Here is a 13,649-nt window from a genome sequence, read left to right as displayed (position 1 = left end):
GGATAGGGCAGACTCCCTATCCATATATGGATAGGATATATCCAATATCCTATATTTTTTTTAAAGTACCTGCAAGTGTATTTTATTCCATAGACTTCTCTCACTACTTTTTGAACCTCCAGCAACTCTGAGCACCCTCATACTGTAGCAAGCTGCTCCTTTTTCTGAAGGAGGGATGGGGCTAGAACACAAGTCTCATTGTTTCTACTTCAGTTTTCAATAACTCTGTGACCGTGGGGGTTTCTATGGCTAATTTATTTGTTAACAAAACAGCACACACTTAGGAAACTCTCCCTGTGGAGTTCTGTTCTTTAGGAGAAGAAACAGAGCTGTCAATGGCCTTCCTCTTTTTCTCTAAAGTATTTAAGGGAAGTGTCTGTCCACTGACTGAGCTTCACAGTTGCTCTGCGTTAGATCTGCACTCAAGGAAAATTGACATCTAAACATGCTGCGTTCCCTGTTGTAATAAAGTTGAAATCCCAGATGCACCAGAAATGAGGATGTCACAGACAGAGTACTGAGCTGTACTTTAGGCAATAAACCGCAGGAACGGGTCAATGCTTCGCAAAGAGGCTTTTTTATTTATTTATTTCTTCTCAAAGAAGGGGAAGTAGTTTGGCATGAGCGTTTGACGTGGAAGTAGAATTCCTTCCAAATAAAAAGTTCTCCATTGTTCTTCACTTATCAACAGTGATTCTTTAACACAGTTACCCTGCATGTAACAGTGATTGTGTTACTCAAACTCTTAGCTCATCAGCAAAACAATAATGAAATGATGTCTCTTTTTCCTTTCCACTTGTCAAAGTCGAACATAGACAAGACATTTTGGAGTCTGATGTTTCAGATAGGCACATTAAAGTTTTCCATGGGCCTTGATAGCATTAGAGCCCTGAGCACTTCTCCCTTCCTGGGGGTCTGACTGTTTGGGCTCAGGGGCAGATTTAAGATTGTTGGTGGCTGGCTGGCACATTCATGCCTGTGTGACCTGGCACTTGCCCCATTGCCATGGACTTGCCTGGCAATCTGGACTCAGCTGAGCCTGGTTTCCATCACCTGTTTTGTTCAGGTATTAATGGATTGTGCCTGTGTCAGTGAGGCCACCTTAAGCATCTTGGCTTTGGTCCTCTGCACCTCAAATATGTGTAAGATGATAGCAAAGGTGTACAAGCAAGTCTGGAATTTCTGCACGGTACTCTGCCTTCAGAGGGGAAGTGCAACGTGTGCAGGCAGAGGTGGGAATATCAGGCCTGCCCAAGTTCCTTAAACAGCAAATACAGAATCATAAAAATTATACGAGGTTAAATGCACAGGGAGAGAGGAATTCAGTAAAAACAAAAAGTATGTGTTCCTATCAAATAGTGTTGTTCAGTTCCCACTGAGGAAACTGGCTGCATAGTGGTAGGTTTCATACTTCTCAGAAAGGGAATATTCCATATAAAATGAGCAGTCTGAAAAAAAAAAGTACTTTAGAAAGTGTTGTTAACGAGAGAAATCGCAAGGGGGTAGTGTTGTACAGCACTCCAGCCTCTGCAATTCCCATAGCAGTGGCCCCGTGCCATAAACCAAGTTCGTTTTACTGGAAGATACAGAAGTCATTGTCTGCATCGCTTCTGACAGCAGTCCGGGGAGGATGACATTTGTCTCTGTGCAAGACTGGGACTTGTAGTGTCAAGATCAATACACCAGTGAAATTACCATCTCCACCTTTGCAGCTACATTGAAACCAAGTGTGAAATGACAGTGAGAGACCTGACAGGTGCAGAAATGAAAAATAAAATAAACAAAGCAGAAGTCTGTGAAAGATGAGTCAACTATGACAATATTTATTCAATTTCTTAGTCTTTTTTTTTTTTTTTTTTCCTACTACAGGTGAAATCACATGAGGTCCCCGATAACTTATTGAAGCTGGTTTCTCTTACCAGAGCCTGTTCTCTCTATGGGAGGACAAAATCATGGTTTTGCAGGAGTAGTAAAGATGTCTCGGTAGCCTCACTCAAGCTTCTTCTAATGAGGAAGTTCTGGATCCTTTTTGGGATGATTTTCTGTCTTTGCTACCCTGTCATGTCTCTGCTCACTTTTCCCAGTCTCATGGGGACACAGCAGCCCTCACTTGTACTGGGAGAAACAACAGAGAGAGCAGAGGGAATCTCCCTGCCTTTCTGTTACACCGGGGCTCTATGTGTACTTAGAAACCCAGTGAAAATGTATATAAGAGCAGAGATGCTTATTTAGAGATTATTTTGTAGAAGAGGATTGATTCCGCAATGCCTGGCACCTGGCCCATAGAGCTGATGAGAAATGATTGATTTAAAATGATTTGCTTCATTGGGAATAGTCCGAGACAGCTCTCCTTTTCCAAATTCTTTTTCAAAAAGGCACAGAAGGAAGGGTTTGGAGGAAGCTGCAGATGTGATGTACGAGAAAACTCAATATATGCTGCAGAGCTAAAGCCAGTAGCTGAGATCTCGTCTGGTGTATGTAGGCCCAGCTGGCACAGAAGAGAAAGTGTTCTGAGAAGTATGCATCTTTGGTATTCTCATCCAGCTGGTTGCTTGTTCCATCATTGTTTGGTGCTCCCAGTATTGCACAAGGAGACATTTTAACTTGGGCAAGTCTTTATGTTGGTCTTATTGCATGGACTGCTCACCCACAGGCTCTGACCTATCCCGCTTCATTGGGTGAAAGGAGCTCACGGGCAGGAAATTCAGGCACACCTTCTTACAATAACAGCAGTCAATGGATTTAGGTTCATTTTAACTGCTTCAGCTGGGTTCATTTTACACCTGTCAAGCAAAAAGAAAATGTAGATACTCTATATTCAAAAATTACGTGACTGTAAATTTTTAAGAGAGCCTGCTGAAACCTGTACAATAGGCAAGATATTCCTAATTTTTTCCATGTCAATGCATACTTAACATCTCTGAACTTAGGAAAATAAGTTTTCAAAACCTGTGAGTTCCACATTAGATTCCTCACTGGATTTCTCAGTGGAGCCATTGAGAAATTTGTTCTTACTTCAGCAGGAACAGAGGCAGACCAACACTACAGTCCTTTGAAAATAATCTAACAAAATATAATATATAATAATCTAACAAAAATAGTTTAAAATATGATGTAGCATATTTAGTCATTAAAGTATGATAATTTTTTTAGAAGGTCCTCTGCCAATTGCTGTTTTCTTTTGCTGATAGGTTCCCTATACTATGAAATATTTAGGGGAGTCAGTACCTTTAGAAACTCTGGAGGATGAATATTGGAATGGAAACTTACTTAAAAGGGGGAGGGTTGGAAAGGAGGAGTTAGGGAATTATAGAGACATCAGCTTTTCTTCAATTTCCTAAAACACCCTGGAACAAATAATCAAACAATTTGTAAGCATTTAAGAGAAAACAAGGAGATTAGTGACAGTCAATATGGATTTGTCAAGAACAAGTCATGTCAAACGAATCTCATTTCCTTACATGACAGGGTAACAGGCTCTGAGACAGAGGAGAAACAGTTCAACACACAGCTCTTGACATTAGTTAGACTTCTGAAGGAACATTCTCATAAGAAAGCCAAGGAGATGTGGTAAATATGAAATTATAAATTGGCCACATGCAAGGCATTTCAAAGAATAGTTCTCAGTGGCTCATTAGTAAAGTGTATGATAAATTGTATGGGAGCTTGTACTTTATTCAATATTTTCAATGGGCTAGAAATGCCATTTCTTACATTTGGAGGCAAAAGCATGCAGGGATGTATTGCAAAGACAGGGCCAAAATTGCAAAGTATTGAGAAAACAGAAATGAGTCTGCAAAGGGAAGGACAATGTTTGATAAGGGTGAGGACAAAGATGCTACGCTTCAGAAAGAGCAAACAGCTACACAAATAAAAGCTGGAGAGCAGCTGTGCTGGATGGACTTCTTTGGAAAAGAGCATAAAAAGGTGTGCCGTCTCTCTCCATGACCATCAGGAAGCATGACCTGCAGCCCAGAATCAGGTTCTTGTTTGTGTATGTGGTGGCAGGACAGGAAGTACTGACCAAGAGAATTCTGGTTAAGTAGTTACCTGTGAAGGCAGTGAAATCTTGCAATAAACTCCTGAGAAGTTTATCGTGAAAAACTTTTAAGAACAACAACAAAAAAACATATAACTGGTCCTGCCTTGTGTTGGATGAATAATTTAGAAAAGGTTCTTGAGGTCTCCTCCTACACTGCTTTTATTCAAATTCCAGCATTTTTGCTATTGTCAGAAGTGGATTTTTTTGGTATTGTCAGAAGTGGATTTTGCATCGCAGATGCATGTGACAGACAGGAAGCAAACACCACATCACTCGATTTATTGACTTCGCTGGCAGGGCACTGAGGACAGAACTAGAAAAATATTTTGTGAATGCTAATCTAATTATATCAAGATTATATTACAGAGAGTATTCAACAAATTTTCAGTGGAAAATCACATATGAAACTTATGATTTGGTTCTCTTATATGGCACTACAGTGGCAAGTTTCCCCTTCAATGGGACTCCCTCGGGGAGCAGAGAAGGAAAAGAGCTGGCCTGAGAAGTGAAACTCCCACGTGCTCCACACCACACTGTGGCAATGCCGATCTTGTCACTCTCTCTTAGTCATGGTGTAGATATTTAAGATAACTAGAAACAGAAACTCCAAAACGCTGCAGGGAATTAGGCAACTTAAAACATCATCCTTCTTAAAATTTATTACTGTGAACACATAACCCCATTTTTATTCCCTTAAGACCAGTACATCCAGTACTTGTGTGTGATTTGGGTCTACTCATGACCTTAAGCTTAGATGTGGGTTTAAGCATATTGCTGGCTGGGATCTCACAGTTTTGCCTTGATTTTTCTCCCTTTCACGCTGAATCAAATCCTGATGCTGATGAACAATAACTCAGCTCTGATTTTCCCAGGGCAGGAATTCAACTGTTACTGCCTATTCTATACTGAGGCTTAGTTGGCTCATGCAGGGGCAAGGATACGCAGCGGTATTTTGCTTTTAGTGAGGAAACACAAGTTTCCAGATTCTTTTCTGAGGCAGAAGAGTGCTGCCTGCAGAGCTCAGAAGAGTACAAGGGCATTTTTTTAATGCTTTCAGAAATATTCTCCAAGAGATCCTTGGCAGTGTCTCAGTCACCTCCTGTTACTGACACTCAGGAAATCAGGAGTGGCTGGAGGAGAATGACTGGAGTAAAGCTTGCCCAGGGACCTCACCTATAGACTTGTTGTGATGCTCAGCACAACCAAAATTCAGAGTTAGCTGAATGTTCAGTCTTGTTTGGCTGTGTATTTTCCCTGAAAGGAAAATAACAGGGCCCTTGGTACTCTGAATACTATTAGCCTGTTCTTTCACTGATACCCTTTCATGACTCTGAACAAAACTGTTACAATTACAGACTTGATTTAAAGTCCATGCAGTGGGAAAAAGAACAAAAAAAGGCCGACTGCTACTGCCTTTACAACAGAAAATATTTAATTGTAAAGCTATTGCCATAACAATGGACTTGTACAGTGGAAACCTCTTTCTCCACTACGTGACTGCTGTTTTAACTCTTTCCTCATTTTACATCTCCCCTCCTTTAAAATGGGGATGGTAGTATCTACATTCTTAAGGAATTTTAAACACGTTCCATGTTGCCTAAGCACTAAGTGAGCTTTGCGAACTAAACCAAGGCTGTGGGTATTTCAAGGGCATACCTGCAATCAGGATGGGGGCACACAAAGAGAAACCATAGCTCATTTTGGCTACTGTTAGTTATCTATCTAGCCCTGTGTTTGCATAGAAAACATCCACCTGCTGCTCTCCACTACAGTGTGCATTGTGTCCTGTAATTCAGCAAAAGACTAAGTAGCCAAAAATCAGATTGGAGAAGTGTTTAAATAAAAGGCTTCAGGACAGAGGATGTTCTGTTGATCTCTGGCTTCCCGGATGTTTGCTGGATGCAGGCTCTGTTACGTGCACGCACACAGTACCCATGTAGCACAGTTAGTGCAATGCTTATCCCAAAACATCAGACTTATGAAACACATGCATGGTGAGGCCGAAGGGCAGTTAGGAAGCTGGGGAGCTGGCCTTGATGTGTGGTGCAGTTCCAACAGGCAGGAGGTGGGGCTGAGAGCAAGGCTGGATGGAGAGCAGCTGTCGGTGAGAGGTCACACTCAGTGTGTAAGCTGTGTACAGGCTGGTCATGGTCCTTCATCAACAACGAGGTTTTCAGAAATCCCACGCAAACCTCATAATCCAAGTGGCTGATATTTCTACATGGAAAAAGAAGAATGTGCATTTGAAAAAATGGTTAGATGACAGGCTTATTCTTGAGAGAGAGAACTCCTAAATCACTCTTAAACATCTTCTGTAATAATATCTGAGAATACAAATTGGGGTCTGATTTGGTCCATGCATCATCTTCCCAGTTTCATACAATGGCCGTTCCACTCTGCAGATGTGTGTTATGATAACATTATCTTGCAGGAGGAACTCATTCCATAGCAGACAGCAGAACAAGGGGTAATATATCCTGTAGCACAACCCACTTGGAAGCCCATTGTCAACGTCCTGTAGAGCCTTTGGGAGAGTGTGGCAGAGAGCTTTGCAGGCAGCAGCATGGTGGCAGGGTGGTGTGACTGCTTCAGAGCAAGGGATTTGGTTCTCCCAGCTGGGTTCACTGGATCAAGGCTTCAGGAGGACAAGGCTCATGTTCTAGAAGCTGCAGACAGCCCGTCCTCTCCCTGCCACTCTGCAAAAACAAGGATTATGGACAGATATTCAGAATGGATGTTTCTGGCTGGAATAAAGAGCTTCCTGCAATTGAAACTTTGCTGGGGCTTGGCCTGCGGGATAGGCTGGAAGCAGAGTTTGCAGGAGCCATTCTCATTAGGCTTCAGGGCATGTTGTATATCCGGTGTAAGCTCTTGGACTCAGATATAACACATGACACATTTTACCTGTTCATTCATGATAACCCTTCTCACACTACAAGATAGCAGCCTGTCTGGATTAGACGAGCATTGACTACTATTTGGCACGGAGATAGAGACACCTGAGGATATTTTGAAGCGAGATCAGGAATGGTAATTCCCTGACTTCACGTTGGGTGTCCGAGTGGCCAGGCACATTGGTGCTGTGAATGAGATTCGGATGCTGGAGGCACCAGCCCCAGCTGCACAGGCGCTCTCAGATCCTGTGTCGGCAGGCTCACAGCCGCTGTGCTGGCGGATCCTTGATTATCGCCTAATTTGAGCCTCGGGAATCAGCCATAACGAGCCAGTGATTGAATGAATCATGCCTTGCTTTCTCTTCCCCAACACAGCAATTCACCCACATTTGTTCATTACTCAGCCTTGTTTGCCAAATAATGTATGCACATAATTTCTGGTCTGTAATTCATTCATATGCAGCCTGGGTGAGTATTTAGCAATTAAAATGAGAAAGTCAAGATGTTTTGTTTGGGCTCACAAGTTTTTGTTTCTTGATTAAACTCTCAAAAACCATGTTGTGGGGGTGAATGTGCATGTCAGTGAATTGAAAATGTAATTTCTGCATTTATCCTCTAATACACACATATATTCATGATGTCTTCAGTTGGTAGTAAACATATTGATTACAAAGTCTGTGAAAAATGAACACAAAAGGAGCCTAAATTATAAATTAATTATTTTTTTTTTAAAAAAAATGAAAAACTAACCTGTTTTATGATCTTCTAATTCTGCATGGAAAAAAAAAAAAAAAAAAAAAAAAAAAGCTGCACTGAAATCTGTCCAAAAAGTAAAGTGAGAAAATGAGTACTGGATGTTTTCCACCATTCTCTGAAACACTCAGGGTACAAAAAATGTGAAACTTTCCAAATGTGAGTAGAAAAAAATTTGAAACTTTCCAAATCTGAGTTTTAAAAACAGAAAAAAAAAAAAAAAAAAAACACATCAGAAATGTAACATAAAGATAATATGAATACAATGATACTTAACAGAGGAATGAACAGTGGTAAATGTGACACAATTTTTAAAAATATTGATATGTCATGGCATACATCCATGTAGCCTTCCATCTGACCTGTGTTCTGGTCACTCAATGGATATAGACGGTATATATATTTGTAGATAGATAGATCTAGATCTATGTGCATAAAGGGGAATAGCAAAAGGCTACAGATAAAGTGAAATTGTGGATGACAACAGCTTAGGTTCAAGAGGCTAGAAAGAAATATCCACTGAGGATTACTAAATATCTGCAGACATCTTTGGCTCACCAAGCTCCTGATAGGCAAATAATTGGAGATGAAGATAGCACCGGAGGAAACCCCACTTTATGCTCATCCTGTTCATGTAGTTTTCCTAGATGTTTACTTTGGCCAATGCTGGAGATGAGATAAAAAAAACAAGCGTTGGTTGAATTAGTCTGATTCAGTGTGTTGCAACACTAGGTGTTGTAAGGGATACCCTGGAAACCATGGACTGGCACATCTTATTTCTAGCAGGCAACCCAGTAAGATGTATCATCTAATTTCTGTACTAGGATAGTGAGTGTGCTGACTGGGGAAGGTCAGTCACTACAGAAAGCTTTTTAGCAATTGTATCAGAGTAAATTCTTAAAGAAATGACATTAACATAGGGCAAGAATGTAGACCCTCTCAGAAATTACTAATTGTTCAAAGAGAAGAAAGATAATATAAAAATAAATGTTCATGGAAAGAAAAAAAAATCAAAAAACCTCTGCTGAATTAATACAATAAAAGCTGTTCAAAATGAGTACGCTTGAGAAACCATGTAGATGTAGAGCCAGGAAGCCACTGCTGATGAAATAGCCTGGTAGTTTCCAAAATATCTCTGCTCAAAGGTTTCTATAGCACAGATACTCCACTCAATCCTCCCACCTATATGCATAAGAAAAGATGACATCAAGACCAATGAACAGATAGTCCAGGCCACCAGTCCCATTTTGGAAGAATTAAACAGTGGACAAGTAGGAGCCTTGGCCTTCAGATGAGCAATGTGTCATTTTGCTCCTGGTAGCCTGTGAGCACTTTTTGAACCAAATGTTTATCTTGGCATTCTTATTTTGCCTGGATCCCATGCAGAGACATGGCTGTCTCCACGTAGACCGATACAGATGGCAACTGCCGGTGGAGTTTGGTCTTCATTCGCAAATGGAAAATGACAAGGAACTACTGCCAGCCTGAACCCATCTTACCCATCACCTTTGCTTTGAGGGAGCTCAGCTTTGCACCAAGCCCAAGGCTTGGCAGCTTGACTTGATTCCCGCAGTGTCTCCCAGAACAGCTCCATCCAAATACCCATGGATGTGCGAGTGTTCAGCTCAGACCTCAGATCCCCAGCATGAGCCCACCATATGGAGCTGTGTGTTATGAAAACTTTCAGCCCTACGCAGGTCAGCAATCACTTTTATCAGTCTGGTACATGTGTCACTGTGGATATATGGGCACAGCGTTTTATTCTGAAGCACATTTTCCCTCTGTAGACAAAAAAATCTTGTCTTTGTTGGGCCTTGCAGCTGGTGTTGCCTGCAGAAGGCTGCCCATCTGTGCAGAAGGTGAAGCCATGCAGCACTGACTCACTGCTCCACCACCTCCTACTTCTGGCAACAACCAGCATGGGCTGATTCAGAGCACCTGGAAAAAAACAGAGTGCTTGCAGAAAAGGGTCAGGTTCGATGCTCAAATGATTTGAGATCAAGCCGTGCTCAGAGCAGTCATTCTCAGCTATGTGAGTGATACATGTATGTGACCAGTCTTTCATGGAAAGAAGGTATCAAACTGCAGGAGGAGATTTCCAAATCAGTTTGGTTTTCCCTGAAAAAATCCCCCAGGGGACATCTTACCCCCAAATATTATACAAACACACTCCATATCCAGACACTGGAGGTGAGATTTGCTGACCATACACAGTGTCTACAGGCGCAGACACCTACAACTGAGCTAGACTCTCTTGGCTCCCTTTATGTAGGTTGAAATATGTTTTTTTAACCCCACAGTCCATTCTCATCCTGCAGCCACCAGCTGAAGCAGTCCAGATAGGTTTTGCTGCTGGCCAGTAGAGGGAAGTGACTGTCCCGCTCTGCTCTGTGCTGGTGCAGCCTCATCTCCAGCACTGTGTGCAGTTTTGGGTGGCACAGTGTAAGAGGGACATAAAGCTATCAGAGCGTCCAAAGGAGACCTATGAAGATGGGAAGGGTCTGGAGGACAAGACGTATTAGGAGTAGCTGAGGTCCCTTGGTGTGTTCAGCCCCGAGCAGAGCAGGCCGAGGGGAGGCCTCATGGCGGCCTGCAGCTCCCTCATGAGGGGAGCGGAGGGGCAGGCGCTGAGCTCTGCTCTCTGGGGACAGCGACAGGACCCGAGGGGACGGCATGGAGCTGGGACAGGGGAGGGTCAGGCTGGGGGTTAGGGAAAGGGTCTGCACCCAGAGGGGTGGTCGGGCACTGAGACAGGCTCCCAAGGGATGTGAGCATGGCACCAAGCCTGCCAGAGTTCAAGAAGCGTTTGGACACCACTTTCAGCCACATGGTCCAATTTTTGGGTGGCCCTGGGTGGAGCCAGGGCTTAGACTTGATGATCCTTGTAGGTCCCTTGCAACTTGGGATACGTGGGTAACCAGGTTAGAAAGGTTGGCGAGAAGAATTCCACCTTGCAGCTGCAGGGACTTACCGGCAGAGCTTACAGCTTTAAGGAACATTACTGATGCCCAGTGTTATGTATCTGGAAATAAAAACGTCCTTGGGACAGAAAGCCCCTATTCTGACACATAACAACAGTTTCTGCTCCAAACTCTTGCTTCTCTCCAAGCCTACATCATGGCTGGTCCTTGGACGAAAGGAGTTTTAACAGCCTTAGCAAAATGCTAACATTTTCCCAAAACTGTGATCCAGGCACACTCTTGTGGTTGAAGACAGCTAGTGCACATTTGGACGAGGCTGTCTCCATACACAGCTGCAGAGAGGAGCAGGGGTGACCCCAGGGCTTGTCCTGCTTGCTCAGGACACAGGCTGGCACCAGCTCACACACTTCAGCCAGTGCATCCGTAACGATCCGAGCTGTTGTGGTAGCACCCAACACGGTTTAAAAACCTGCGTGAGAGCTTTTATCTTTCCTAGCGCAGAGCAGCAGTGTGTGCCCAGAGGTGGTTAATAATTTAGCACTGCAGCTATTAACCGGTCTGCAGGGACATGCCTGCTTCTGGGAAAAGGGACACCTCAGCTGCTGCACCATGGGGTGAGGTTTTGGGGTCCCAGCTCAGCAAATTGCCCTCACTGCCAAGAAGGCTGATGGTATTCTTGGCTGCATTTGGCAAAGTATCACCAGCAGGTCAGGAGAGGCAATCCTTCCCCTCTGGTCCACACTGGTGAGGCTACACCTGGAGTGCTGGGTCCAGTTCTGGGCCCCCCAGTACAGGAGAGACCTGGGCATGCTGGAGAGAGCCCAACAAAGGGCCTGGAGCTGCTCTGCTGTGAGAAGAGGCTGAGGGAGCTGGGGCTGCTCAGCCTGCAGAGGAGGAGGCTTGGGGATCCTATCAATGTCCATAAATACCTGATGGGAGGGTGTAAAGAGGAGTCAGGCTCTGTTCAGAGACAAGATAACAAGCACTGGGCACAAACTGGAGCACGGGAGGTTCCATCTGAACATCAGGCAGCACTTTGGTGTGGTGTGGGTGCCACAGCCCTGTCACAGGCTGCCCAGAGGTTGTGAAGTCCCTCCTTGGAGATCTTCAAAAGCTGCCTGGATGTGATTCTGGGACTCTGCTCCAGGTGGCCCTGCTGGGGCTGGGATTTGCACAGATACCTCCACAGGTCCCTTCCAACCTCAACCACTCTGATTCTGTGAGCTCAATGAAGAGGGGTGGGATTCGTGTCAGCTTGCATGGGGCATCTTGGATAGCTTTACTTGTCTTGGGAACAGGCAACTCTGCCCACACATCCTTCCCAGGTGAGTGGCCTGGGATGCTCTTCACCTTGTGCCCTGCAGCCTCAGCAGCTGAACCTCCTCCACCCCTGCTTATTGTGGTTTTGCTTGAAGGAGGCTGTCTCTTTGTAGGCAGCCTGGGCAAAGCCCCTCAGACCTGCTGGCACCTGATTAATAAGAAAGGTGTTGGCACTTGGCTGTGAAAAGCAGAAAGCCCTGAAGTGGTGCTGAAAGTGGATTTTCTTTGCTTCATGCTGCTTTGGTGGTTTTGTTTTCTCTTTGCTGCCAGGGCACACAGATCCCATCTGGGTTGCTCCAGTGCTCTGCATTGCCTGGGGTCCATCAGAGACACAGCATCAGGGGCCACGTTGAGTTTTCTGTAGTCTGAGCAAAGCTTCCTTTTCCCCTACATTTTGGAAGTGCCCAGGGCCTGGAGGAAATGACTTTAATTCATGGATATTCCTACCCGGTGGTATTGCTATTTGTTTCCTACCTGTATTTTACAGGTAGCCCCTGCTTTTTGCAGCCGGTGGGTTTGGATGGGATGATGCACAGGGAGCAGGCAAGTCTGTGACCTTGCTGTGTGCAGCCAACCCACTTCTGGGTTCTGCGTGCACACCAGCCCCAACATGTGCACGCAGAGTATTTACCTCCTGCTGCCTCAACAGCCTCATCCATCCTCCTCCACCTCATCTGCTGCTGCCTCTCCAAGCAGCGAAGCGAACAGCTCTCAGCACATACACACACACACCGGCTAACCTCATCTCACCAAACACCTTCACGTTTTTTATCAAAGCGTCTGTCTCTCACCCTGCATCTGCTGACAGCCCTAATTTCCTGACCTGCTTTTCCTTTGCTTGTGCTGCCTTTCTGCCTGGCTCCTGCTGCCAGCCATGCACAGCTCACAGCAATCGACGGCGCTGATCAGAGGGAAGGATCCTGCACCATATCTCCAGCAGCAGGAGGAATGGAAAATTTTCCCTGCCATGGCTGTTCCTTTCTGCTTGTCCCCCATCCTTGCTGTGACATGGAGAGGAGAACCACCAAGTGCCCCTTGTCCCAGGAGCTGCTTTTGGAGCTGGGCTGAGATGCAGCAGTGCCAAAACTGCAATTAAAGGCCACCCACCAAAACCACCCCACCCAGTGTAGTCCGAGATATCTGGTCAAGGACAAGTGTTTTGAGCACTAACACATCACCTTGCAGTGATACTGCCAGAAAATTGCAGAGACCCTGCATCTCCTATAAGGTTTCTAAATATTATTTTTTTATTTTCTTGCTGATGGGAAACATGGCGTATTTGCATTTTTGAGCCTGAATAGTTTTAATTCAGTTTTTTATTGTACAAGCTCAAGAGGAACATTTACTTTGTTTTCACTGATTAGTTATACAATTATTCCTTTCAGATACCACATGAACCATGAACCATAATATTGTATTCTTTGCTAATACATTTTGGAAGATGTATTTACATGAAAACACAATACATAAATGTAATGAATTTTTCAAATGAGCACATTGGTAATAAAAAGTAATCATAGGGTTTGTGTTTTTTTTTTTTTTTTCCATACAACAAAAATTCATTAAACTTTTCTCAATTAGCAAACTGACTTTTCTAAATAAGCTGCTGATTGAGCCAGCCATGCTAACCAGCTGGGTCTGATAACGCTGGATGGCGCACATCGCTGGGGAGCACACGAAGCAGAGATTATCTCCCTGTCCAGAGGCAGGCATCTTCTG

Source organism: Anas acuta, chromosome 5, assembly GCF_963932015.1.
Source record: "Anas acuta chromosome 5, bAnaAcu1.1, whole genome shotgun sequence".
Classification (NCBI taxonomy): domain Eukaryota; kingdom Metazoa; phylum Chordata; class Aves; order Anseriformes; family Anatidae; genus Anas; species Anas acuta.
The sequence above is the reverse complement of the archived record's forward strand: the minus strand, read 5'-3'. Positions refer to the sequence as shown.